General features: G+C 47.7%; 1 protein-coding gene across 20 annotated transcripts in view; it reads left to right on the top strand.

Moving 5' to 3' along the window:
* The first annotated feature begins 3,959 nt into the window (after positions 1 to 3,959).
* JAKMIP3 (Janus kinase and microtubule interacting protein 3) overlaps positions 3,960 to 26,100 on the top strand; it is a 69,305-nt gene continuing 47,164 nt past the window's right edge. For 16 of the 20 annotated variants that reach the window (XM_027655170.1, XM_027655169.1, XM_027655168.1 and 13 more), the window contains exon 1: positions 3,960 to 4,067. The gene's annotated coding sequence lies outside the window, so the exon portion shown is untranslated. Of the gene's footprint in view, positions 4,068 to 17,510; positions 17,594 to 17,641; positions 17,779 to 23,032; positions 23,183 to 26,100 lie in introns of those variants that run through there. The other 4 variants (XM_027655152.1, XM_027655155.1, XM_027655154.1 and 1 more) reach the window with 4 other exon arrangements.

Raw genomic sequence — 26,100 nt, 5'->3', positions numbered from 1 at the left:
GAGAAGCAGGTTCCCTGTGTTTGCGTGTTTATTTATGCTCCTGCTCCACGGGGTGACAGAGGAGCGCTGGAGCTCATCCCACAGCACTCTGCTGCTCTCTGCTGCCCACCAGAGCAGGGAATCCAGGAAGCCTTCCCTCGGGGAAGAACAGCCAGTTCACCCTTCCAGGAAGGTGTTCCTCTCCTCCTCGTTGGTCCTAACTGGGATGTGAGAGGAAAAGAAATTCTGTGTTCACGTGATGAAGGGCTGCAAGGCTCAGGAGCAATAAGGGGGTCATAGAATCATGGAATCACAGAATCCCAGACTGGTTTGGGTTGGAAGGGACCTTAAAGCCCATCTAGTTCCACCCCCCTGCCTATGGCAGAGACATCTTCCACTAGACCAGGTTGCTCCAAGCCCCATCCAACCTGGCCTTGGGCACTTCCAGGGATGGGGCAGCCACAGCTTCTCTTTCATTAGTCATTGGAGAAATGTTTTTATTTTCGTATAAAGCTTTATGGTAAAAGGTTTTTGGTTACTGACAGAAACGCCTTGTGCTGTGATCAGGGAAAATTGAAAATTGTGTTGGAGGAAGCCTTTGAAAAGTTATTGATGCATTACACTGTGATCCTCTGCCCATCTGGGACTCTAATTTTGTTTATGGTATGTCACCAGACCAATCATGTGTTAATTAATTCCTTTTAAAACAGGGACAGTGACCCACCTCCTCCATGGACTAACAAAGGCAATAATTTGGGTACCAAGTCACACTTGCTGCTCACACAACTTCAACTTTCCGTTCGGTTTTCAGCCTATGGGTTTGGCCTGACAGGGCGGCTTGGTCCAGTTGTGAGGGACAGGTGTGTCAGGCATTGCACAAAAGCTGTTTATAATCCCAAACTGATGATAAACTTACATTAGTTTAGAAGTGGATGATATTGATTGAAGTTTCTTTGGTTTCTTGTAGATAAAAATTAAAGTAATCCATCCCACGTTTGAATGGATATGGTGTAAGTCAGAGGGGATTTCAGGACTCATTTGAGAGAATGTGCCTACAACTCCCTGACAGGAGTGGGGAGCCAGGTGGGGGTCAGGCTCTGCTCCCAGGGAACAAGGGACAGGACAAGAGGAAACAGCCTCAAGCCGTACCAGGGGAGGTTCAGGTTGGACATCAGGAGGAATTTCTCCATGGAAAGGGTGGTCAGGCATTGGAAGGGGTTGCCCAGGGAGGTGGTGGGGTCCCCACCCCTGGAGATGTCCAAGGAAGGACTGGACGTGGCACTCAGTGCTCTGGGATGGGTGACAAGGTGAGGATTGGTCACAGGTTGATCCCTGCTGGAATCTGAGAACTACCTGTCTCCATCTGTTTTTTTCCCTGCCACCAAAGGGTTAGTCATTAACCTTCCTGCTGCCTCTGGAAATTGAACCGTATGGATATTTTATGCTGTGCATTTCTTGGAATGGAGTTCATCATTAACCACCCAGCTGCTCTCCAGTCCTTTCTGAGCTGCTCCAGCTTATCCAGGCTGTTGATGTGAGGAGCAAACTGGCCTAATGGGAGGTTTCCCTGCCCATGGCAGGGGATGGGATGAAATGAGCTTTAAGGTCCCTTCCAGCTCAAAGCAGTCTGGGATTCCACGATTCTATGATTTTTTCCATTTGGAGAGTTAAAGAAAAAAACCAAACCCAGACCTGCTTCTGGCACAGCTGCTGCGATCCCAGGGCTCTGCTGAGTGTCCTGTGCAGTGTCTGTCACATTTATCTCGGCAATTCCCGAGCAAGAGGCTGAGGAGACTCTTCATGCCCTGTTTCTGTAGGTAGTGCACAGGGTGCTCCCTGTAAAATCACGTGTGAAATCCCCTGGCCAACTTGCAGCTCAGTGTCACAGTAAGGTGTAAATGTGCTGGCACAGCTAAAAAGGGCACAAATCCATGTTTGAACCAAACCCAGAGTACTACTGGTTTGCTTTTGAACCTCTGCAGTGAAGACGCTCTGACCGCTCCCAATGGGAATCGGAAAAGCAGAACATGAAAATTATTTCAGCTCTGCTTTACTTACTAAGTTCAGGTTTTTAAAGCCCATTCCCATTTCTGTACAGCTCAGCCCATGGAAGTTGCCAGAGGAATGCTTTCCCTGACTACTTGCCAGCTGAGAAACAAACCCCAATTCTTTGAGTGATGCAAACCACTGCCGGGCTCTTGCTGTACATCGCTTACAACACTGCCTGCAACGTGACTTTTTTGCTTACAAACTGCCACAGAATGTTGCAATTCAGCTCCAAAAATAGAAAAGAGTTTTATTTATCCCACTATTTATCCCAAAGCTGTTGTTGTCCCAGCTCTCAGAGTCACAGCCAGTCCTGTTGTCTCCAAGTGCTGCTACTTGTCGCCTTTGGCAAAGGATAATTGAACCACAGAGCAGGAGAAACACAGCAGTGGTTATCCACAGAAATAGGAACACATTTCTAGGAACCTGGTTGGAAGTCACAGATGTTTCTTGGCTTCGCATTTTGTTGCTGCAGAGAGTTGGGGGCTTTGGACTCAGGGAAAACCAGGTTTTTAAATGGAAAGTTCCAAATATTTAGGTACTGTTTAAAGGGGGGGGAAAAAAAAACCAGACTCTCCTTTCTGAAACTAAGACTGTGCTCCAGGGTGGGTTTCTGCTCCCCAGCCCTACAGTTGGATCACCCTGTCATTCCTGTCAGCAGTTCATGGACAGCACTGGGAATGGTTCCCAATCTTCTTCCCAGCCTTTCATGTTTCTTGTGTCAGGAAGACACAAAACCCAAAAAATAGGCCCCATATCTAGAGAATTTGTGGAGTGAGGCTGTTATAAGTGTCTTGTACCCAAGTGCATTTATTTTATGTGCATTTATTGTTCATTTCTGATGGAAAGGGGAATTCCCAGTGTGCTGTGAATACTGACAATGGATATTTTTTCAGTTATGAGGACAGTGGGACACAGCATAATGGGGATTACAGACCTGCTTTATATCCACATGCTTTAGTCCTCAAATCCCACCTTACAGGGCCTTGGAATGACACTTCCCTTTTCCCGCCATATCACCATTCCCACATAACTTCAGAGCATGGCATTACTCAGAAAAGCCATTCCTGTAAGAGATACTCTCCAATGTTTGGCCCTGCACTTCCACGGGTACAGATTTCCATGGAACATGGACCTGCTGGAGTGAGCCCAGAGGAGGCCACAGAGGTGCTCTGAAGGCTGGAATCCCTCTACTCTGGAGACAGGCTGGGAGAGCTGGGGGTGTTCACCTGGAGAAGCAAAGGCTCCAGGGAGACTTTAGAGCCTTTTCCCATGCCTGAACAGGCTCCAAGAGAGCTGGAGAGGGACTTGGGACAAGGGCCTGGAGGGACAGAACAAGGGGGAATGGCTTCCCACTGCCAGAGGGCAGGGATAGATGGGATATTGGGAAGAAATTCTTGGCTGTGAGGGTGGTGAGGCCCTGGCACAGGTTGCCCAGAGAAGCTGTGGCTGCCCCATCTCTGGAAGTGTCCAAGGCCAGGTTGGACAGGGCTTGGAGCAACCTGGTCTAGTGGAAGGTGTCCCTGCCCATGGCAGGGGGTGGAATGAGATAAGGTTTAAGGTCCCTCCATATCAAAACCAGTTTGTGATTCCATGATTTTATAACTTGATCCCATCCCCTTTTCTAGGATCAAGTGCAAAGGTTGGTGTCTGTTTTTAAATCCAAATATCCTTCATTCCCTCCCTGCCCTTTTTTAGTAATTCAGCCCTGCTCCAGGAGCAGCTCCGTGCAGATTGCAGCCGTGCTGGATGCAAAGCTTTGGCTGCATAATTAAGCTGGAAATGCCAATCCTTGCGGGCTCATCCCGGTGCGCGGGGCCCTGAGCGGCGGAGGAGCGGGTTTCCCGCAGCATCCTCGGCTGGCTCCGGGAAGGGAGGGCTCTGGAGCCGGGAGCGGTGCTGACGTGCTGCCGGAGCTGCAGTGACTCCGCAATGGCTGAGGCTGCTGGCACGGAGCGCATCCCGCCGGCCCGGAGCGCCCGCACCGCGCAGCCTGCCCGGGAAACCTGCCCTTAGCTCCGCACTGCTCGGATCCGCGGCGGGTGAGCAAACCTTACTCTGGGGTTGGTTGTTGTTTATTATTTTTTATTTTCTTTTCCTTCTCTGTCCTCTCAGTGCTTCCCCGGACCGATGGATGCATCACTCCTAATCCGATCCCACTGTTCAGAGGACGGAGGGGGAAAATAGTCATATTCGGCAGGGATGGATTATTTTTTTTAGCCTTTTGCAGAGTAAATTGTAAAAATGCCTTTAAATGTGTCTGCTGAGAGCAGCCTACAGGTTTTATCTGAAGTGCACTGCAGGCAGGGGCTGATGCTCCCTCTGTGCAGCAGGATGGAGCGACGTTAGATCCTACCTGTGCTCATTAATTAGTGCCTACCTGTGCTCATTAGTCAGTGCCTACCCGTGCTCATTAATTAATGCCTGTATGTGTTTATATGTGCCTACATGTGTTTATCAGTGCCTGTATGTGTTTATGCATCTATAGATATGGACATAATATGTGTTATATAGACAGAGATATATAGGTATATAGACATATAAATGTATAGATGTGTTACATATGACCCATCTGCTGCCTAAAGGCTTTGTAGGACCCATTTTCAAATGTGATGTTTTGGATTCTATATTTGGGGTTATTCCACCCCCTTCCCTTCGGTGTGGTTATAACCATGGCTCTGATTTGCAAAGCTTTGCCCTTGGATGCCAGGAAGGGGATGGCTCTGCCTGGCACTGGGTCCCTGCTGTACCTTCCTGCTCTGTTTATTCCTCAGGATCTTACAGCAGCTCTGTCGTGTGTGATGGAGTTGAAATGCCAGGGCCTGTGATTGCTGATAAATCTCCTCTGCAGCTGTAGATGTTGGTGTTTGGGGTAATACATGTGATGATGAATTGCTGTAACAAATATTCTGTCTCTGTGCTCACCAAGGAACTGATTCGAGTATTTCCTGTTTGCTGAACTCCATCGACTGCGTGTCTCGGAACTGCTTCCCATTACAATCCTATACCTGTCAGGAAATCAGTCTCCATCCCTGGAAGTGTTCCAGGCCAGGTTGGATGGGGCTTGGAGCAACCTGGTCTAGTGGGAGGTGTCCCTGCCCATGGCAGGGGGTGGTACAGGTTGAGCTTTAAGTTCCCTGACAACCAGTTCCCACAAAGAAGTCTGGGATTATGATTCTATTCTCTGCTGTTTAACCTGTTAGGTTAAAAAAAGAAACTTCTTTATTTTTCTTTCCCAGCTGCTTGCTCCCTCTGTGGTTTTAAATGTCATTTATCTCATCCACATTCCTTTTCCTTGCAGTTCATGTGATGCCTCTACTGACGCTGTTTAAAATGCAGACAGAAATTAGAAAGCACATTGGAGTGGGGTTGGCTTTTGCCTGTTATTTCTCACATTGTGATACTTCTAGAGAGATGCATGTGGTACAAAATAATAATTTCCTGGCAGGAGACACTCACAGCTTAAGCCTGGGCTCTCAGCTGACATGCCGCATCCTTGTCCTGCCCCCTGCTCTGCACTTAGGCTCCTCTCTGTGCATGGAAATGCTTGGAGGATGCTTAAAATATGCCTAGAAATTGAGAGTTTCATAGGGACTGTCTAAATACTTTACCTTTGCAGTGGAATTTCTGCCTGGTTTGTGCTGACTCTTGGCAGCTTTCTGAGTTGTAACCTGCAAACATCAGACTTTAGGAATCTTAATGTTTGTAGTGGTGATTAAAGGCCAATGATACCTGTGTCTGGGCCACAAGAACGCCCTGACCAGAGGAAGGTGCATTTGTCACCAGGGCCCTGATGGAGAGAATAAGACCCTGTTTTAATAAGGCTTTAAAGAATGTGCTGAAGGCCCATTGGTTGTCTTGACAAATACCAGTCTGGGATATATTTGTGGCACTGTGTGCTTGTAAATCCTTCACTTATTACACACTCAGTTGTCAACACCTCCCACATGGTGAAGTTTCACCAAGTTTCCCAGAGCACTGTCAGTTTACATGAAGAGTAAAACTTTGCTTCACTTTTTTTTTCTTTTTGTTTCCAAAATGCATCTCTAAAATATTACTTTTTATTGCAGATGACTTGAATTCAAAGTAGCATCAGCAAATGAATGTTACCAAGTGAAGGCCTTTAAATAATAATCTGTGTTAACACTTGCCCTTAAAACATATGTTCTCATCTTGTCACCTTCTGCAGTGCAGCTCTTCATGTATGATCAGCAGCAGAGGTTCAGCTTAAATGGAAAAAATAATTAAAAAATTAAATAAAAAATTTTACATGTGCCAGGTAACTGTGATGTAGGATTTGAACCCATCCAGCTACTCTGTGAGTGAGCAATTTTAAGACACATAACAGCTTTTGTACTAATGTATTCATGGTAAAAGCAGCCAAATATTAGCCAATACAACAGAATTCCAAATTAAATCACTCCTGTGATCCTGTCTTTATTTGCCCACGTGTATCTGCATGCAAAGGGAAAGGGAGCATCAAGTGTTGGATACTATTAATGGCAGAATACTCATTAAACCTGGAAAGGTAGTTCCTGATTTTCCTTTGGCAATTACAGGCAAGTGTGCTGTAGTCAGATAAACCCCAAAAGATCTCAGGAATTTAATATAGTGCTGTAGAAATGATTCTAATGGAGAATGACATCCTGCTAGAATTTTTTAAATCAGTTCAGTGCAGATCCACAGATGGTTATTTCCAGGCACATGTGATCAGGGATTTGTTATTCACTGGTGGTGCAGAAATGAGAGGAGGGTTCAATATATTTTATTTGTGGAGCTTCCTATAATCACCCAGAGGGACCCTCCGTAAAAGCAGAGGCAGTGCCTGAGGAAAGACAGTTAGGAAAGGCTTGGGAGAATGTCTGGAGGACAAAATTAGTTTCCTCAAACACACAGGCCAGCAGCAGGGTGTGGAGTGTTGGCTTTCCTTAAATCCCATGGATATCCTGGGTTTGACCACTGGTACTGTGGTCATTCAACCTTGACAAGGTCATGTGCAAATGGGGACACTTAAGAAGAGTCAGTTTAAGCTCAGAGAGTCTTTTCTATCCTTTGAACTAATGTTTCTGGTTCTAGTTTTCCCCTGTTGCTGGCTCAAGTTCAGCTTTCCCAACCTGGAGCCCAGCTGGTCGGTGAGGGGCTGCAGGCTGGGCCCCTCAGCTTTCCCAGCTCATTGGGATGGCAACAGAGAACCATAGAATCATGGAATGGTTTGGGTGGGAAGGGACCTGAAAGCCCATCCAATCCCACCCCCTGCCATGGGCAGGGACACCTTCCACTAGACCAGGTTGCTTCAAGCCCTGTCCAACTTGGCCTTGGACACTTCCAGGGATGGGGCAGCCACAGCTTCTCTAGGCAACCTGATGTCCCAGGACTAACTGAGAGCTGCAGCTGGTCTGGAAAGCTGCTGCTCAAGTTGGATGTTGTGCACTGGTTTTGTCATAGTCACAGCCGGAATTTATCCCCTGGGAGCAGCTCGGTGTGGATGTGAGCAGTGCAAGGCTGTGGGGTGGGAAGCTGCTCGGACTGGCCATCACCCTGCGGCCACCCTTGTTTCTCTGGTTGAGCCCTTTGAGAATCAGAACAGGGGTAATTGGTTCAACTCAGGCTTTTAGCACTAAAAACCATCTCTTCTTTTGGCTGACTGCTGTTATGTCTCCCATGACCCCTGGTTGTGTAATCCCTGTGTCCCCTGGCACATCCCGGTGGTAGGGACAGAATTAATGGGCTCCAGATGGCACAGACGATATTTACTGGATGTAAATCTGCACCAAACTCCTTATTAATGGGGTTTAATTAAACAGAAATTGCACACAAAGCCCTGATTCTGATGCCACTGAGACAGTGTCAGAAATCCTACTGCCTGCAGGGCCTCTGGATGTGCCCAGAGGGACAACTTTGCCAAATACCTGAAGTGGCTGAAGATTTACTGATTCACACCAACTTCCAGCAGGACTCTTACAGTAATATTCCCATGGCCCTCCTGACAAGGGTTTGCTGCATGTTAACTAATTCTATACTAAAACAATGATTCTATTCACTTGATATTGGATTACTTTTCCAGCTGCTTCCATAACAAATTAATTCCAGCCATGGTTTGTAACGAGAACGTGTCTGGTTTGGATGAGGATGGTGCTGTTAAAGCAAATCTCTTGAGGATGCCCATTTGCATTCTGGTTTGAGTGATGGTGTGGTCTCAGCGTCCACAATCTGGATTCCTTTTGGATAAAACTGAACCAGAAGGTGTTTTCCAACCAGTAACTGGTGCTCACAGCACAGGACAACACTAGACTTTGAAGTTCCATCAAAATGTTCCATTATGTTGTCTTTCTGTAGCAACAGGGTTCATTCTCGGATATGAGATTTTCTTACTTTATCTGTAGAGAAATAATAGCAAAGAAAGGTAATGAGAAGCTTGAAGGCAGAGTAAAATCTAATATCCAGAGCACAGATTTTCTTTACCTCCAAGGCTGTTTCAGATTTTCACACAAATCAGAACAAAACATTCCCTACCTATAGCTGATATGGTCATGTTTGTGTGTTGAAGCAGATAGTCATTTAAAGCCCCAGCCTTGTCAATGTGGGGAACTGCAGAGATCTGTGTGCCATGATGTGATATCTGGATTTTATCCTGGTTCAAGGACAGAGCAGCAAGTCCTGAGGGCTTGGTCCATCACAGTAAATATCCAGTGATTTATGGGACACTTTTATCTTTACATGTTGCTTGTGTTGTTAGGAAAAGAAAATTATGAATCACCATGCATTATTTCATTATTGCCTAATATCATAACTCCTTCTTGCCTGGTACTCAGGCCAGATTATCCTGACAGTGTTCCTTGGGAAACATTGGATGGGAAGGCCAGTTATAGTTCAGTTCAACAGAAACCATTGGAGTATCCAGTGATGTCTCAGGGAGAAGGAACAGGACACACAGTGCATGGCTGTGAACACACAGGTGACAACTCTCACTGCTCAGCTCTTCCACCCACTGTCCAAAGCCCATCCCTGCCTAGAAAATGGTAGGATACACCGAGCACTTTGGAGCTTGCTGAGAGGAACATTGTGGGAGAGTGAGTCAGGTCTGGCTGGTGTGACTTGGGTCGTGGTCACTGGAAGGGTCAAGATCTTTGCTTTGCATTCAGAGTCAGGGGAAGCTGCAGGCACAGGAAATGTTCACATGAAGTCAGTGAAGTGCCCTGCTTTGGGCTGGGACAGAGTTCATTTTGTGCCTGATAGCTGGTACAGGGCTGTGTTTGGATTTAGTGTGGGAATAATAGGGATAACACACAGATGTTTTGGTTGTTGCTTAGCAGTGCTTACACTGGTCAAGGACTTCTCTGTGTCCCTTGCTCTGCCAGCAAGGAGGGGCTCAAGGAACATGATGGAGGCAAGGCCAGGACAGCTGATCCAAACTGGCCAGAGGGATATTCCACAGCACAGAACAGCGTGTCCAGGTTATAAACTGGGGAGAGTGGGCCGGGAGCCACTGATTACTGCTGGGGACAGGCTGAGTGTGGGTTAGTGGGTGGCACTTGCCATTCTTGAGGTTTACTCCTCTTTCTCAGTTTCCTTCTCATCATCATTATTATTACTCTTATTATTTTTTACTGTAATTGTTCATAACCCACAGGTTTTACCTCTTCCTGATTCCCCTCCCCATCCCACAGAGCAAGGGCATGGAACTGAGTTCTCAGCTGTAGTTAAACCACAATCAGCCTTTTTGGTGCCCAAGGTGGGGCGTGAAAGGTTGAGATTCCAACAGATCTGAGCAGAGTGTGTTACAAGTACTGATGGATCCCAACTTTTCCCTGCCTGAGCTCTATGTTACCAGCTGTCCTTGAGGGAAACGTTATGGATTTTGGTTTTGTAACCCAAGCCCTGCTGTTTCCCCAGAGCTGCTGGATGCCATGGCCAAAGCTTGGAGCACTCTTGGGACCCTTGGGAGCCTTCCCCTTGCCCGGCAGTGCCTGCAGGGCTGGGCCTGGGGGGCTCAGGCAGACCTGTGACACTAGGGCAATGATTTATTATTTATGCTGCTTGTGGGAGATTCATTATACAGTTTGACACTTCTGCAGTTTGCTTGTGTCTCCTTTTTCTCAGTGTTTCATGCAAGGCCCCTCCAAGTGCTGGTCAGGGGGCCCAGAGGTGGTAGAGGGCCAGGGGTGGCTCGTGGCACCTACAGCCCCATCACACCCTGGGTTCTTCTGCCTCTGTCCTTGACACCTCCCAGGGAATGAGGGAGCTGGGGGGGCTCAGCCTGGAAAAAAGGAGGCTCAGGGGGGACCTTCTTGCTCACTACAACTCCCTGACAGGAAGGTGGAGCCGAGGGGGGGGGGGGGTTCAGGCTCTGCTCCCAGGGAACAAGGGGCAGGAGGAGAGGGAATGGCCTCAAGTTGTGCCAGGGGAGGTTCAGGTTGGATATTAGGGAAAAAAATTTCATGGAAAGGGCTGTCCTGCCCTGGCACAGCTGCCGGGGGCAGTGGTGGATTCTCCATCCCTGGAAGTGTTCAGAAAAACTGTGGATGTGGCACTTGAGGATGTGGTTGGTGGTATCTGGGTTTGGACATTTGGACTCAGTGATCTCAGAGGTCTTTTCCCACTATAAAAATTCTACTATTCTGTGATTTAGCAGCACAGTCAGAGACAAATCAAAACAAGCCTTTGGAAGAAGGGGATATCTTTGGGTTTAGTTTTCTCTCCTTTTTCTGAGCTTTCCTGAACACCTGGCTGGTTCCTGGATTTTCACATGCAGAAATTCCAATTCCATATCTTGCCAATCCCAGTTTACAGGGACAAAGCCATCATTGCCAGAACTCTGGACTTTGCTGGTTTGCAGAGTTGCAGTGGAAGGGAATATCATTATGTTTTACTCCCTTAGGACACACTCAGGCTTAGCAGGAGTTAAAGGGGCTGAGTGCTGGCAGGTGCTCCTTGTTACCTGTCAGTCACCCAGCAGGCCCAGCAGCCTGACCTGCTTCCAGCCTGAGGGAGCTCTGCCAGGCAGCATTTTCTAAACAAAGGCAATTTTGTGCCTTATTTGGTCTGGGAATTGTTTTTTTGATTCCCCTCTTACCAAATATCAGTGTGTCACCTGAGACTGGCTTATGGTTTTGGCCTGATAAGGTTTTATAACCACAAATTAAGCAAAAAGCATAGTGGAGAAGCAAGCAACCCAGAAAGTGGGATATCTCTTGGATGTGAAGAGGAATGGAAAGAAATGCATGCTTGATGCCCTCCTGGAGTTGTCCTGCAGGAGGTGAGAGGTGGGTACAGATGGCTGAGACTGGGAAAGCAGAGAGCACAGGGTTGGGGAGTGTCACTGAGGTTGGTGTCAGAGGTACTATCAAGAGCAGACAAATATAACTATGCTCTTTTTCCCTCAAAGTTGCTTTTTAGAGGTTTTTTGTTATTATTTTGTTTGTTCAAAGGGAAAAGCTGAAGTGGGAATGTGTGAAATTAGTTTCTTCAGCAGTGCCCAGTAACCAGCAGGATCCCACACTGGTGTGGGTTGGAAGGAACTTTAAAGTTCATCCAGTCCCAACCCCTGCCATGGACAGGGGCATCTTCCACTAGACCAGGTCATTCTAAACTCTGTTCAACCTGGCCTTAGACAGCAGGAGATGGTCAAACTGAATCTGGTATCAACAGAGAGGGCACATCCCAACCCACAGGAGGGTGGGAAGGTGAATAAACCCCTTGGAACAACCACAGGGAGCTGCAGAGAGCTCTGCTGCTGTGTGGGGTTTTTCCCTTCCAAAAGCTGAGCTGAGGTTTGGATGTGTTCTACTGTAAGAGCAGTAACAGTTGTGTGAGGGGGAACAAGTTGTTGGTTAACTCAGTGTTATGCACAAACATGTGAAAGTACAGAGAAATAGGTGCTCTGCTGAAAATATCATTGCTCTCACTTCAAAATAAGCCACTCAACAACTGCATTTGGCACTGAAGGTATTGTAGAGGCAGGAATGTTTGTTCTTCTGTTTGTATTTCCGTGTCAATCAGCACAGTGGTATCAAGGAGTGTCAGTGAGCTGTGGAGCAGATGTAGCTCCTGGGAAGGGCTGTCTGCACAGACATGGATGTACATGTACATCCCCAAATCGGGAGTGAAAGGCAGGGAGCAAAGATCCAGGGGGTTGTTAGAACAACAGCTGCATCTTTAGGATGGAGTTTGAAGTTGTTATTGTTCACCAGCATTAAATGACACCAGGTAACTGCATTACTAATGGACCTTGCCGTGGGAACAGTGGAATTGCTCCAGCCTCCAGCCAGCCCTCTGGCAATGCCTCAGCTTCCCCAGCATCCATTAGCTCTTCAGCACTTCTTGGAATTCCCTGTTTCTAGAAATGCTTGCAGTTACTCTGGGTGGGATTTAAGAGCACTGTGAGCACCTTCTGTCTGTTCAGCATCATTTTAACCCTCGTGTTGCAGCCTCTATCTGTGCCCCAGCTCCAAGCACAGGGAGTCTCACGGGGACAGAGCAGTTCCAGAGCTGGGGCGGGTGTTGTCCGTGCCACTGTCTTGATTAACTCAGGGTATGTAAACAAATACCAAAGGACCACCTCTGCATCCTCCCAAACCAGTAACTCCAGTGCCCCCAGTGCTGGCCTTTGCCTGTTTCACTGGTGCCATGGACTCCCTCAGTGACTGTGGTGAAGCTGCTGAGCAGCTGTTCAGCATCAGCTTCTTGGTTCTGCTCACTGGGGGAAGGGTCTGGAGCACCAGGAGCAGCTGAGGGAGCTGCAGGGGCTCAGCCTGGAGAAAAGGAGGCTCAGGGGGGACCTTCTTGCTCTCTGCAACTTCCTGACAGGAGGGGGGAGTCGAGCTCTGCTCCCAGGGAACAAGGGATGGGATGAGAGGAAATGGCCTCAAGCTGTGCCAGGGGAAGTTCAGGTTGGATACTGGGGACAGAACCCACTCCTGGGTGTGTAAACAAATGCAGAAGCAGCCTCAAAGCATCATTCCCTGGGGTGCCTGGGAGGATTTTGCCCTTTGTGCGTCTTGTGGAGATAACGTTTAGTGCTTGGATAGTGCACTGAGGTGGGTAGTATTGCCTGTGACTTGTGTATGTCAGATTTACTAAGGAATGCTGTACTTGTGGCATCGGGAACATCATTTCATATTAATGAGACTCGGCTATTTAAAGTAACATGCATGCAAGTTCAGGTCCCTCCAGTTTCCCTGCAGTTCTGAATTCCAAGCCTGCTTGATTCACTTGGAATCAAAAATCTTGATATGTTATTTCATGTTATTTGCAGGACAAATAGGTTTTATTACATCTAAACTTAGGCCATAACCATGCAGTGGGATTGGTAGGAGTCATTTATTACACCAACATTGTTATTTCATTGCTGTTGGGTTTTCCTGGGAATCTCCAAACCTGTTTCTGGCTTTGGGTTGTGTCCTGCCCACTGCTGACTTAGAGATGTATTGAACATCAGAAATGTGAAGGGAAAGCCTGTATGGCACAAACTTTCCCCTGGGGATTAGAATACTGTTTCATTTCCTCTCCAACTCCAAAGAGTTTTAGCTCACTGTTTCCCAAACGTGCCTTCGTGCAGTGAATCCTGAGCACTTGATGGGAGCCTGCTCTCAGAAATGTGTCACTGTCTCAGTTGCTGTCTCTGTGAGCAGAGGGCTGGGAGAGAGCTCAGAGAGAAAAGCTGGTGTGAAATGTCACATTTGGCAGCCCTACAGCACCTCTTCAGAAAGTCTCATTTGGATCCTGAAATATTTGTAATATTCTCACTGGGATATAGGATTTGGGGGTTTTTTAAACATTGCACCACATCGACTTTGAAGATGAAGCATGAAAAATTATTTTTAGCACTTGCTGCTAAGTCATCAGAGATGTTAAAGGACAAAGAAGAAAAACATTTATAGCTCCCTTCTTTTTGGCAATAGCAGAAAAACACCACCATGCTTCCTGGCTGAGTAAGGAACTTCCCTCAACGTTGACCTTAAAGCTCATCCAGTCCCACCCCCTGCCATGGGCAGGGACACCTTCCACTATCCCAGGTTGCTCCAAGCCCTGTCCAACCTGACCTTAAACACTTCCAGGGATGGGGCAGCCACAGCTTCTCTGGGCAACCTGTGCCAGGGCCTCACCACCCCCACAGCCAAGAATTTCTTCCCAATATCCCATCTAACCCTGCCCTCTGGCACTGGGAAGCCATTCTCCTTTGTCATGTCCAGCCCTTGTCCCAAGTTCCTCTCCAGCATTCCTGGAGCCCCTTTAGGCACTGGAAGGGGCTCTAAGGTCTCCCAGAGCCTTCTCTTCTACATTTGAACACCTCCAGCTCTCCCAGCCTGGCTCCAGAGCAGGGGGCTCCAGTTTCAAAATAAGGTTTTAAAACTCTTGATTTTAACTAAGTATGAGCACTTCTAAAAATTCAAATGTCATTCTAAAACATTTCAGTTTCATTTTTTACATAATCTCGTATTTTTTATCTTAATATTTTGACTAAAATGGGGGAGAGATAAATCCATCACAAAGATCCTTCAGGCAGCCAAGTTCCCTCAGTAGCTGCACGTGTCAGATATTGCCTTGTGCCTGCGGCCTGTGAGAGCTCCCTGTAAATCTGTGCTACTGATCTGCAGCAGTTACTGCCCTTTTTTTAATAGGAAAAAGAGAAGAACAGTGGGCACAGCCTCCATGGCAACGGCAGCGGCTGCCAGTGCTGCCTGGGCTGCGGAGCTGCTGCGTGGAGAAGGTGCTCCTGAGGATATATTTGTTTTCAAAATCTGTCTGGCTACAAGCCCATTTGCCAGTGGAGAAAATCATCCTCCTTAATGTAGTTAGGAGAGGGGTGGTACTGAGCGAGTACTGCTCCGATCATGTCGGGGCTGTGGCTCCCAGAGAACCCACCCGGGAGGAGCCTCAGCCTGGGTGTGAAGAGAAGCAGGAAGGGGAGCAGGGTGAGACAAGGCCAACTTTGATCACAGAAAGTGTCTGTTTAGCTCAAAACAGGGTATTTTATTCCCATTTTCTGAGGTTTATTTCCTGCTCTGGTGGAAGGTGTCCCTGCCCTTGGCAGGGGGTGGAATGAGATGAGCTTTAAGGTCCCTCCCAACCCAAACCAGCCTGGGATTGTAAGGACGTTATAACTAAAACAAGAGCCAGACTGCTTAAAAGACCAGTGAGGAAGAGATAGAGATGTTACAGCCTTTCCTCTGGTCCATCTTCCCCTCCAAGACACGTTGCCATGGCTGTCTGTAATTAGGGGGAATCTGGTGGGATTCTGTCCTCAGAGGGGGATCCAGGCGGGTGCATCCCTTCCCTTTGAAGACAGGTCAGGGTATTGAACTGCTGTGGGCAGGAGCTCTGGCAGTGGGAGGACAGCCAGCCCTGCTCTCCCAGGGGGTTGGGAGGCTGGTTTAAATTGGGATTCTATAATGCTTCAGGCTAATATTGATTTTTTTTCATTTTTATTACTTTTTATTCAAGTATTCACCTCATGTCTCCTGCGTGCCATGAAAATTTCATTCTTCTGCTTTCTTACTCATTCACTCATTGAATCCATTCTAAAACTCTCAACTGCACCTTGTATTTCTCATTTTACAGAGGTGGCTGTTCACTGGTACCCACCTGGAAACTGCATCTGATGGTCTGTAGTATTTTAGTAGTTTAAACAGATCTATGGCTGCAGAGAGATATCAAAATTCTATATGGATCTTTTCTGCCACAATTTATGGCTGCTGCTGGAGCACCCTATATCTCAAAACCTGATGGTCAGGAGCTTTGTAACCCTGAGGACTTTTTTAAACTCATGGAAATTTGCAGGATGTGATTGGAATTCCGTTCTGCCAGCACTGGAAGAAAAGCAAGACAATCCTTGTATGTAAATGGCATCTACATTCTTGCTTCTAATTAAAAAATCAAAGGAAAAGGCTTTCTTAATTAAAGGATGTGTTTGCTATTTGTCACAGGCTGAACTCTGGAGCACTTCTGGTTGGATGCATCTGGAAGTAACTTCCAGCTTTCCTTCTCCATAGGAACGGGCTGATCATTCCTCTGAATGGGTTTAAATCCCAAGGGCCAGAGTAGGGGATGGGTAGGGGAAGCAGAGCTGAGGCTGTAGCACCCCTGGCTCCTGGGGCCCTTCCCAGTCTCCCTGTGCTGAGCATCATTCCCAAAACCTGGCAGTGCCCTCTCCCCACTGAGCTCACCAGGCTGGGCCTGGAGCCTCTGCATTCCTGCTGGCTTTTGTGAGGGATTGGCCAATGGAGTTTGTGGTGGCAGTGACAGCATCTTCCTTGTCTTTTAAAAGTGGGATAGTAACGAATTCATTAGAAAATAAGCCTGAGGCAAAACCAATCAGTTTCCTGTTATCATGGAATCACAGAATCCCAGAATATTTTGCGTTTGAAGAGACCTTAAATATCATCCAGTCCCACCCTCTGCCATGGGCAGGGACACCTTCCACTAGATCAGGTTGCTCCAAGCCCCGTCCAACCTGGCCTGGGACACTTCCAGGGATGGGGCAACCACAGCTTCTCTGGGCAACCTGTGTCAGTGGAATGGGGAACTGGGACATCTTGGATAAGGAAAATAACCACATAGGGATGATACAGTGGTGCTAGGAGCACCCCGGATCCTGCCCAGGAGCTGCTGGGGGTCCATGGGCTCAGGAGAGCCCTGTGCATCCCTCTTGGCAAGGACACAGAAGAGGATAAACAGGAGCTGGGTGGTTGTTGGGTATGTTCTGGACCCACTGAATGCTGGCACTGGGTGGGCTTGGAGCTGTGGGTTCACCTGAACACATGCGGTCATGGGGTGGTGTAAGAGGTTACAGTTTATGTTGGAACAGGCTTGGGATTTTATAGCGTGGATCAGCCTTTTGTTCCTCAGCTGCTGGAGTTTGGTTTCCCAACAACAGGAGCCGCAGGTTGCCCAGTCGGGTTTGTGCCCCTGTACCTGTGGTTCTATCACTCCAGGTGGGCTCAGCCTGACAGAGAGGGATCTCAGACTCCCACAACTCTCCTGAAATCCCACAGAGATTCCTGTTTCTCCATGATTTGGGCAGTGCAGAGAGGAGGGAGGCAGTGGGGTCAGGCCTGTGACCCCAGGGGCTGTAGTTGGGGTGAGGAGCTCTTTCCCTGTGGGTGCAGTTGTCCTGTCATGTGCCACGGGGTACAGGGGGATCCTCCGACCTGTAGAAAGGCCGGAGGGATTCTTCCAGAGACAGCAGGGCAGCTGCCTCCCTCCTGGGGCACTTCCCACCCTTGCCAGCCTGGGGGTCCTGGGGCAGGAGGCTCTCCTTGCCGAGCTCCAGCTCATCACAGAGACTCAGATCCCAGGATATCTGACTAGGAGCAGCAGAACTCTCAGGCTAATAATGAGACGTCACCTTTTCTTTTAAGTCCAGCATAGGTAGAGCTTGGGAATCTTTTCTTCCTCGCCCAGCCCGATTCCCAGGCAGGTTTGCATTTGATATTTTTCCCCCAAAGAAATTGTTTCCTGTTGTTGTACCGTAAGCAGATGGGGAGGGTTCAGTGGAATTACCTCGGGAGAGGCTGGCAGAGCAGCGGCTCCGGAAAGCAGATCCTCCCCGTAATATTGGCACGGTTTGGTAAGTTCCATCGGAAAAATAAAAAGCTGCTCCCTTTGCTGAGTCACAGCCCCCGGAGCTGGAGCCGTGACAAGCCGGGAGACGCCGCCGCCGGAGTTGAAGCAGAGGTGAGGAAAGGCTGGCCAGGATCCTTCTCGGCGCTTTTCTTGCCCGAAATGGTTTTTTAAATCTCCTTAAAGTGCACTGTAAGTTGAATTCAACCTGGGGGAGGGTGCAGCTGCATCCACGGCGTGCGGGGCGGGGGGTGCTTGGCTCTGCTGAGGCGAATCCCGGGCACATCCCGAGAGTAGCCCCGTCCGTCTCCGAGGGCAGGGAGCGGTCCTGCGGCGGGATGCGGGCTGTGGGACCTGCTCTGGATGCAGCGCTGCATCTCCCCGTGTCTCCGGCATGGCCATGAGCCCCACGGGGCAGGGAAGCCGCTGCCACAGGATGGGGAGCGGGGACAGCACATGGAGTGGGTCTGCTGGGAAGGGGGACCGGCGTGTCTGCAGAGCTGGTGCCTGGTGGGAAGGGAAGGGCAGTTCTGTTCCGGGCTCTGGGTCGTGTTTCCAGGTGTGGTGCTCCCTCCCTGCTTCCAGACCTGCAGTGCCGCGGCCGATGCTCCGTCGGAGCCTTTCTCCCTGTTCCCAGCTTGTTCCGCTGTCCTTGCCCTTGTAAATCCCTCTGCAGCCATGGCCTGGGGCTGTTCCAGGCTCTCCACTGTGGAGTTGAGCAGCTTTCTTTGTACCTCTGCACCGTGTTTCAGTGGTTCAGGTTGTTTGCTTTCCAAAGCCTTTTCATCTCCTCAAGTCTACAGAACCGGGTGTCAAATCCAGAGGAGTTTATAGAGGGAGGAGGGATTTGGGATTGCTGAAGGAAAGCCAGGTGGGTTCCCTTACATCAGGGAGGCTGCAGGTAGAACAGAGAGAGGGGAGCATTTGCTGAGCACCATTAAAATGAAGCATTTGACACTTGAATGTAAGTCTAGTTCTGTTGAAATGCTGCCAAGATGTGTATTATCTAGGCAGAAAAATGCTCTTGGGCTGCTATTTCAAATGTATCTGTGGCCGTTTAAATTGCAGATTTGTTTTTTAAAGCAAATCTGAAGTTGCTATGACTGCATAGATGTTTTCCATGTACTTTTTAACAGGTTTTTAAAGTGTTAGAAAAGCCCAGCAGTATCTTTAGGGGCTGTGATGTTGCTGATCTGTGGGTGATCAGCCCAGCTCAGCCTGTCTGACCACTGCACAGGGCAATGTGACCTGAGTTGCCATCCCTGAGGGGTGGAGCAGAATCATGGAATCAAAGTAACAGAGTTGTTAGCGTTGGAAAAGGCCTTTCAAGGTCGCCAAGGCCAATCATCAACCCACATCACCACCATGTTCATCATAATCGTGTGCCCAGGTGCCACATCCACATTTTTTGAACACTTCCAGCGATGGGGACTCCAGCCTGTGCCAGGGCTGGACAACCCTTTCCATGAAGAAATTTTCCCTAATGTCCAACCTGAACCTCCCCTGATGCAACTTTGGGCTGTCTCCTCTCATTCTGAGGAATTCAGCTGGCACCTCTCCTCCTGACCCCTTGCCCTCATCCCAGGCCGTCTCACTGGGATGTCCCATTCCACTGGCTTGCACAAAGCAAGGTGAGAGAAGAAACTGTGAATTCAATATGGAAATAAAAGAAGTAAACAAGAAGGGCAAATATTCTCTGGAAATGAAAGGGCCAAGACACCTCAGTGTTTCAGTCCTAACACCTGCCCTCACCCTACGCATTCATGGAACCATGGAATGGTTTGGATTAGGAGGGAAGTGCTGTGATGGTGGTATTGGGGCTGGGTTGGCCCTGCCTCTGTCACCAGTACCTGGGGACTCACAGCACCAGCCTTTTCCCACCTTCTGTGGTGATTTGACCCTAGGAGCAGCAGAAAAATGGGGAAGTGCCCCCATCATCTTTCCACTGAAAAATTCATTTCCTGCCAGTGCCCGCAGGGTGGTTTCTTGTTCTTGCATTAGTGTGAAAAGTAACTGAAACATCCTTTTTGCCTACACAATATCAATCATTTTATAACTGCCTGTGCAGTTTCTCTTCCAAAAAAATCACAGATCCTGAATCTTTTATTGCCTGGTCACACCTGTTATGTTTCTTTTAGATGATTTTGAGTGGATTAATGAGTACCTACCACTTATCTTTCTGCAGCATCATAATGCTTTTCACCCTGTTTCCAGTCTCGTGCCAGTATAATACCTTATTTATCTCACTGTGGGCACAACAGATGTCCTCAGTGATGACTTGATCTTTCCTCCTAAATCTCTATGTGCAGGATATGTCAAATTGTATTTTTAAATACAGATTATCTTGTACTTTCCTGGATTGAATTTCGTGTTGCTTAGTTACGTATTTTTTCTAGTTCGAGGTTATTGTGGTTTTTTTTTCTTCCTTTTGCTTGCTTTGTAGTCCTCTCTCCTCTTGATTGACCTACATAATCCTTTACTATCAGCAGGTTTTTGTGTCCTGCCCTTTACTCTTTACCAGGTCACCAGAATATCAAACTGTGCCAACTCTGGGCCTCAGAGCTCACAGCTGGGAATCTCCTCCCTGTAGCAGTATCTCCTTTTAGTAGTAACTCCTCCTTTGTTTTGATTCCCCATCTGTGACTAATGTTTTTACACATCACATTACTCAATCTTCATGCAGGCACAGGGTGGGATCGTTGGGATGTCCTGAGCAGGGCCAAGGGTTGGACTCGATGGTCCCTGTGGGTCCCTTCCAGCTCAGGATATTCTGTGATTCCATGATTCTTGAGCAGTTCGTTGTGGACGTGTCCAACCCTGACTGTACCTGTGAAGCTGAGATCCCGATTTCTGGTCTCACGTCCTTCAAACATTTAAGTGCCAGGATACATCGAGGTCACTCTGCTGCCCCACACACAGCTCACATTTCCAAGCCTCTCTGCCTGATGGGTCACTGTCTGTCTGGGCAGGGGGGCACAGGAGCACCAGCAGGGTTTCCTGGCCATGGGCTTCTCTGGTGGCTTTAATGAGCCATATGAATTTGCATATTTTTATTGTTAAAACTCACAAACTCTGGTTCCGCCGGAGCAGAGCAGCCACAGCCACTGCTGTTGCTCATCCTTCCCCTCTCCAGACTCCCAGAGCTTTGCAGTCTCACAGTTCCCCCCTTGCTGCCCTGGAGAACGTGCCTGGCTGTGGTGGCAGTAGCTGGTGGGACTCAGATCCCAGCAGGAAGCATTTCTAGTGCCCTCGGGCATCCTGACTGCAGGCAGAACCCGGTGTTCCTGCTCCAAGAGCAATGATCAGCCAGAAAGTCAGGAGCCAGATGAACACATCCTCTTAGCTGAGGATCAGCGCCCTGCGACCCGTGTGAGAAGCTACTTTCCCTGAAGGAGTGAGTGCAGAAGGCTAAAAGATTGGAAAGTCTGGAACTCAAATCCCAGATTACCCAGCTGCCACACTAACCCAGTAGCTAGGAAAGAGCTCCTGTGGAGCTTCTCCTGCCTGTAAATGGGGATGTTGGAGGGAATATTTCCCCAGTTACTTTATACAGCACATTTCATGATGAAAAGCAAAGCCAGCACTTTTCCCGATTGTCTGCACAGGTCCTTGAGAGGGAGATACCTGCACAGGACAGGTTCTCCAGAGAGGAGACTTCAGCCAGGACATGTCATTCAGGAATGAGGGACTTGCCCTCAGACGTGAACTCCAGCAAGCCAATTTTGGTGACCCAATAGAGACCACAAGCAGAGGCAGCTGCTGAGGTTCCCCTTTCTTTTTATGTTTTTCCCTTTTTTTCCCCTTCAATAGATAAATGAGAGACTTTTCCGTACACTTACATATCCTGAGGTTGCCCCAGTTTTGTCCCTTAGCAGAACCAGCAAACTGACCCAAAATTCAGCTCTGTGAGCACCAGCTGACCCTGGTATTATCATTCTTGGCCCTGGTAGCAGGTGGCTCTAGAACATGGTGTAACTTCTATTAATTTACTCCTCACATACACACACAGTTTGCATGGTCCATCTTTGGGTTGCTCATTGCAATTATTTGTATAGTTAAAAAAATTATTTCCATTATGTTCAAATGTGGTGCTTATTGCATTTATAGTAGCATTGGGAGGGTCAGTTCATGTAAGGTTTGTTAATGACTGGAATATTCAAGATATATCTTGAATGTGATGGTGTGCACAAACCGAATGTAGTGCTCCATGGAAATCTTCTGGTTATTAGTCTTGCTTAGAAAAAAGTTATGGAGCTCTTGTGTTGAAAAATAAAATTTTCCCAGAGGAATGAATCATGCAATCAGAGAATCATGGAACAGTTTGGGTTGGAAGGGACCTTAAAGCCCATCCAGTCCCATCCCCTGCCATGGGCAGGGACACCTTCCACTATCCCAGGTTGCTCCAAGCCCCATCCAACCCGGCCTTGGAGACTTCCAAGGATAGGGCAGCCATGGCTTCTCTGGGCAACCTGTTGAACCTGGGATTGTTTGATTTCAAATGTTAAAGTGAGATTGAAACAGCCCTTTCTCTTTTATTTCCCCTAAAGGCCTAAAATGTTCCCCTTGGCTGTGGGTTTGCCTTAAACCCTCTTACTGATCCATTCTGTGAAAGTGCAGGGAAATGGTATCCACATACCAGGCAAATTGGCTCTAAAGGTTGATGCAGCATCTCAAATGAAATCAGCTTATAAAATCAGATTATAGCTCTGCACTCCTGGTCTGTGCACATCTGGTCAGTGCTCACCTCACCAAGGGCAGCAGCTCTGAGCCACCTTCATATGTCCCTGGCACAGCCCTGCCTCAGTCACCCCCTGGACACAGGGCCTGGCTTGTGTCACACCAGTCTTTCTCACTCCTCAGGGGCAGCTTTCCCATGTGCCTTCAACCTTTTCCTTCCCACCTGTTGCTCTGCCTCTCCTTTGGGAAACACGAGCTTTGGTTTCTGGTTCATCGTCTGGGAAGGCAGTTTGCTTTTGGGACTTTATTCAGTCATCTTCCAGGGACTGTTTTTGTTTTAAAAGCATTTTTATAATGGATCTTTTTCTTATAGTTAGAAATGTGTACTTAACCAGTACCTGAAGGGGGCTTGCAAGAAGGCAGGGGAAGGACTTTCTACAAAGGCACAAAAATGGGACAAGGGGGAATGGCTTCCCACTGCCAGAGGGCAGGGTTAGGTGGGATATTGAAGGAAATCTTCCCTGTAAGGGTGAGGAGGCCCTGGCCCAGGTTGCCCAGAGAAACTGTGGCTGCCCCATCCCATTTTAACAGCCTTTCTGTTCTGAACTCCTTTGCCATCTCTACTTTGGATCTGTCCCTTTACCTCCTCTAACAATGTTCCTGCCAGAAGCTGGACCAGGTGAAAGCAGCTCATTTTGTCTCAGTTGTTCTAATGCAAAAGATCTCCCTGTCATCAGGATGTAACTAAAGCTCTCTTGGTCTTCCCCAGGGACCATTTTCCCAGCTGAGACCATGCTACAGGGCTTAAGCCTGATTCCATGAGATTTTGGCCCTCCAGCCCCCCTCCCCCAGGACTGCCCTGGCCCAGCAGATGTTGGTGGGAGAGGAATGGTGTTAATCCCCAGCGCTGCCACCTCTGGTGGGTACCGAGCCCACCCCCCTCACAATTGACCTCCAGCCAGTCTGGTACTCTGAGCATACTCTTGCTTTCTTTCTAAATCAGTATTTATGTTTATTTATGTTTATTATTATGCTTATTGACATTTATGAGACAAGGGGCATGTTTGCTATTCAGTAACTGGGCAGAGACCGGCTGACGTTAGGGAGGGGAGTCACAGCAACTGTCAAGAAAAGGTTATTTAAATTAGGATATTTACTAATGAAAAATCAGGTTTGAAATAATATCCTCAGTTTTGGGGGCTGAAGGAGCAGCTTTCCGCCAGAGCTTGATGGGCATCTGACCATTAGTAGCTGTTTGCATTTGGGAGATTAATTGACTTTCCATTCAAAATCTTGTCTGTTGCTGTGAACTGTAAGTTTTTGTCTTGGTTTAGAGCTGGTCACACACCTACTGTGACATAAAACACATTGTCAAATAGACACATAATTTTTGTATAACCATGGCCAGCCTAAAGAAAGGTTCCTCCTCCCGACCCAGTCCTTCCCTTCTGCCCAGTTCCTCACAGCTGAATCTGATGATGATGAGTCAGTCTGGAAATTAATCTTAATTCTCAAATCTAAACCACAATGTTTTTGTTGCCACTGTCGAGTCTGTTATTTTCAAGCTTATTTATAAATTGAATAAATCTGAGAACTGAAAATCTTTTATAAGAGTGTAGCAGTTAAATACTGCCTTTTCCACCCTCAAATCCAGCTGTGTTTCGTGTTGGTGCCGAAGAGGGTTGGAGAGGTAGCATTAAATAGTTATTTAGGGATGTTAATAACATGCTTAAAATGTTTCCATCAAGTGCTTTTGGATGGTGCGATGCCATCTGTGTTACAGTTGATTTAGTTAATTATACAGGCATGAATTCCTTGGGAAAAGGGATGGCATTGCTCTAACAGTTTGTTTGAGAGCAAGATAACAGAGTGACACAATATTAAACTGATGGAATTAGTCTGAAATATATTCCTCGCTAATAATCCTCCCCAAAGCACTGGAATTATGCTGAGCTGCTCCATTTTAACAGAGAATTTGGATAGGTGTGCTATTGCAGTGTTATTGCAATAACTCCAGTGGATTTTTGTACCTTAAATGTTGGGGATTATCTGGGAAAAAAGAAAAATGAGCTTCCTACGTACTCACGTCTGTTTTTAATTAATTATAGCTCTTTCTGGAAATTAGCCATAGGAGATGTAAAATTAAACAGGTGTTGTGCTTTAAAATGTACCTGCTGGGATTTAGCAGCAATTGTGTCTGACAGTACTGGAATTCACAGAATCTCCTGAGTTGAAAGGGACCCACAAGGACCATCCAGTCCAACTCCTTGCCCTGCCCACGACACCCCAGCAATCCCACTCTGTCCCTGAGAGCGTTGTCCAAACACTCCTTGAGCTCTGGCAGCCTTGGGGCTGTGACCACTGCCCTGGGGAGCCTGTTCAGTGCCCAACCACCCTCTGGGGAAAGAACCTTTTCCTGAAATCCAGTGTAACCCTCCCCTGGCACAGCTCCAGCTGTTCCCTATGAACTATTAACTAGTCACATGATTGACACCCAATTGTTATTTGCATAAAAACAAAAACCCCCAAACCAAACAAACAAACCCCCAAAACAAACAAGCAAACAACTCCAACCCCCCCAAAAAACAAACAAAAAAACCCCCAAAAACCAACCAAACAAACACAACACAAAACAAAAAACACCAAACAAACAAACACAAACCAAAACAAAAAACGCCAATAAAAACACCAATAAAAACACCAATAAAAAAGCTATGTAAAACTTTATGATGAAAAATCAGAGGATGGGATTTAGACCCATGTGTGTGACCAAACAGGAAACTACAGACACAAGGTGAGTTTGGAGAGAGGAGTCTGTGTGAACTACAAATGTAGAGGTTACCAAGGTCAGGGTTTTGCTAAGGGTTTGTAAACATAATCCACCCATCAATGAGTTAAAGCCAACAACGGTTGAAGGATTAATCTTTGAGGAAAAATTCAGGTCAGTCAGGATTTGACATGTGTCTGTTACAGCTGCTGCTGGAATTGATCTAATCCTCGGCAGAACTTTGGCTAGACTTCCATCTGCAGGGACTCAGTACTAGATATCAGGGTTTGGGGGGGAGAGGGCCATTATTTTTCATTTAAAGCAGATATTATTTCATCGAGGATAGGTTTCAGAGCTTACTTCATACTGGAAAATGTTGGTTGGTTGTTTTTTTCCTTATGGAAATGGAGATTTACTTTAAAGCAGCTGACTGATGGTGATGGATTATGTTACCTTTGCAGTGTGGGGAGCCTAAGCAAAAGCATGGACAAGTTAGATATGGCTCTTTGGAATCTGGGTTGAGTTACCAACATTGATTGTATTTTTAAAAATAACCAGGATTTTATCAAACTAGTCTCAATTCAATCATTAAACAGCAGAAGCAAAAAATCCTCCTGGGATGTCCAGGGAAGGGAAAGGAGCTGGGGAAGGGTCTGGTGCACCAGGAGCAGCTGAGGAAGCTGGGGGGCTCAGCCTGGAGAAAAGGAGGCTCAAGGGGGACCTTCTGGCTCTCTGCATCTCCCTGACAGGAGGAGGGAGCCGGGGGGATCGGGCTCTGCTCCCAGGGAACAAGGGACAGGATGAGAGGAAATGGCCTCAAGCTGTGCCAGGGGAGGTTCAGGTTGGACATCAGGAGGAATTTCTTCCTGGAAAGAGTGGTCAGGTGTTGGAATGGGCTACCCAGGGAGGTGGTGGAGTCCCCATCCCTGGAGGTGTCCCAAGAAGGACTGGACATGGCACTCAGTGCTCTGGGCTGGGTGACAAGGTGGGGATCGGGCACAGGTTGGACTGATGGGCTGGGAGTCCTTTTCCATCCTCAGTTATTCTGGGATTCTGTGATTCTCTGTATG

This window comes from Corapipo altera, unplaced genomic scaffold (genome assembly GCF_003945725.1).
Source record: "Corapipo altera isolate COAL_440 unplaced genomic scaffold, ASM394572v1 180, whole genome shotgun sequence".
Classification (NCBI taxonomy): Eukaryota; Metazoa; Chordata; class Aves; order Passeriformes; family Pipridae; genus Corapipo; species Corapipo altera.
The sequence above is the reverse complement of the archived record's forward strand: the minus strand, read 5'-3'. Positions and strand labels throughout refer to the sequence as shown.